The sequence below is a fragment of the Copadichromis virginalis genome, linkage group LG8 (genome assembly GCF_057382275.1).
Source record: "Copadichromis virginalis isolate Kocher_CV1m ecotype Utaka linkage group LG8, C_Virginalis_male_GT1.1, whole genome shotgun sequence".
NCBI lineage: Eukaryota > Metazoa > Chordata > Actinopteri > Cichliformes > Cichlidae > Copadichromis > Copadichromis virginalis.
The window spans coordinates 9,666,009-9,668,814 of NC_140625.1; positions in this window are offsets into that span (position 1 = coordinate 9,666,009).

The following is a 2,806-nucleotide window of genomic DNA, read 5'->3' on the forward strand; positions in this document are numbered from 1 at the left end:
CACCCTCTGCGTTTGTCTGAGTGTTTTCACAGTCATGTCTGCAACAGCCGCCTTTGAACTCGTTCTAAGAAAATGTAATGGGGTTTTGTTTTTTTGAGTGGTGATGTTTATTAGTATCAGTCCTCAGAAAGCATCCATGTTGAACAAAACAGGTGAGATGAATAATGGAGCATCACAACAAAACACAAAGAGTTAAACTTAAGGAATATAATCTGTCCAGTTAGGAAGCAGAAACTGTGATGAGTGTAGTTCACCTGCTTTGGTGTAAATAAAAGTGACAACAGGTGCATGAGAGGCAACAGAATAACCCCTCCTCTCACAGATCATTGATCTTATCCCTCCTGACTGATTCTTGCCACTACTGCATGAGACTGGAACCTGAATCTGATTGGTAGCCAGTGCAGCGACTTTAAACCAGGGGTCATATGAGCACCCTTGTTCGAGCGGGTCAGTAGCCTCGCTGCAGAGTTTTGAACAACCTGTAGGCGGGCTAGCCCTTTCATGTTTAGACAAGTAAACAGGCTGTTACAGTAGTCGAGTCTTGTAGAGATAAAAGCATGTATTATCATCTCGAGTTCACTTGTTGACACGATGGATCTATGTTTAGAAATGTTCCTCAAGTGAAAAAAGCAGGTTCTTACTGTCTGATTTAAATGTCCCTCCAAAGAAAAAGCTTCATCAAAAATAACTCCCAGGTTTCTAAGGTTATGTTTCTGTGAGGAACCTAAGTCACCCAGTTGCTGTTTAATATCGGGTATTGCACTGCCTGGTGCAATAATCAAAGTTTCTGTTTTGGCTGGGTTTAGCTGTAAGCAATTACTGTTCAACCATTGTTTAATGTTGGTTAAACAGTCAATCAGATTGGAGAGCTTATGAGCTTCAGCAGGCTTAAAAGAATAATATAGCTGAATATCGTCAGCAAAAAGATGATACGATACTTCAGGAAACTGCTGTATTATCTGGCTTAAAGGAAGAATGTATATTAAAAACAGAATAGGTCCCAGCACAGAGCCCTGAGGAGCTCCACACAACAACTCTGTAGATTCCGACATGATCTGGTTTGCAGACACGCTAAAACTCCTTTCAGATATATAAGATGAAGACCAGTCTAGAACAGAGCCAGACATCCCAACCAGGTCTCTGTCTGTTTATCAGGATGGTATGGTTGACTGTATCAAAGGCTGAGGTAAAGCTAACAAGACTAGGACTGTATTCTCCGGAGTCTGCTGACATCATAATATCATTAGTAACTTTCAGTAGTGCTGTCTCAGTGGAGTGCAATTTACGGAACCCAGATTGAAAACGGTCATGGATGTTATATTTCTCCAAGTATGCCGTAAGGTGGACAGCTACTGCCTTCTCAAGGATTTTTGACATAAATGGGAGTTTGGACATAGGTCTTACATTTTGAAGTCGTGTTGGGTCCAGGTTGGGTTTTTTGAGCCTTGGTTCCACAGTGGCATGTTTAAAAAAGCTGGGGAACACCCCAGTCTGAAGAGAAACATTAAAAAGGTTCACAACCCAAGGACCAATGGTGTCAAAGGCATTAATAAAAAGCTTAGTGGGGATAATGTCTGAGGGGCTTGAGGATGGCTTCATTTTGTCCACCAGGGCTGCTATTTCATCATATGTTACAGTTGTAAAAGTCGACCAGGAGTACAAAGTTAGTGCCTGACTCGGAGAACAAGAAAGCTTTGGGGAGATTTTAGCACTGATGTTTTTAATCTTATCAACAAAAAATTGGAAGAGTTTATTATTATCTACTTTAGAGTGTACATCTAAAGGTACCACATCTGGGGAGACAATAGCACTGATTTTGTCAAAAAGAAACTTGGGATTTCTCTTGTTTTTTGTTATAAGTCTAGAAAAATATTCTGAACTAACAGTTTTCACCGTGTCATTTAAGGAGAGCATGGGATCTCGAAGATGGAGCCTGTGTGCGTCAATTTTGGTTTTCTTCGATAGTCGTTCTGTTTTACGGCATATTCTCCTTAAGTTTAAGATAGACTTGTTTATCCAAGGGCATGTCTTCTTTTGTAAAGCCGAGCTTGTTTTAATAGGTGCCACTTGATCTAAGATGGATGAGCATTCCCTATTAAAAGACTGAATAAGAGCATTTACATCGTTTCCGGTAAAAAGTAGAGAACTGTCAAACATAATGGAGAACCTCTCAGCAGTAGTCTCAGTTATTATGCGTCTATGAGTTTTTAACTTCACAGGCATTTGTTTAGAGCTAAAATTGAGTTTCACGAAGATACAGTTATGATCACTCAAATGTACATCCTCAGCAAACACATTGCCAATGTTGAGGCCCAAGGAAAAAACAAGGTCCAAGGTATGGCCTTTTAAATGGGTTGGACCAGAGACATGTTGGACAAAGTTAAAAGACTCAGGTATAGATAAAAGTTCAGCTGCAGAGTTAGGTGAGGCATCATCAATATGAATGTTAAAATCCCCAAGAATTAAAACTTTCTCCAGCTTGATAATAGAAGATAAGAAGTCCATAAAATCCTTTAAGAACTCAGTAGCAGGGCCAGGAGGGCGATAGACTAAAACACCCACCCACCTTAATTGTTTGTGACTCAAAAGAAGAATAGTTTTCAGTTTGCATACCTCTGCAGGTGAAACTGTCCTTGAAGACAACAGCAAGTCCTCCACCACGGCAACCTAAACGCGGGGTGCCCAAGTAAGAGCAGTCTGCAGGACGCAGTTCGTTTAGGTGAATAAACTCGCCATCCCTCTGCCATGTTTCAGTGAGAAACAGAAAGTCCAGGTTTTTCCCTGTGAAGAGCTCATTCAGAGAGAA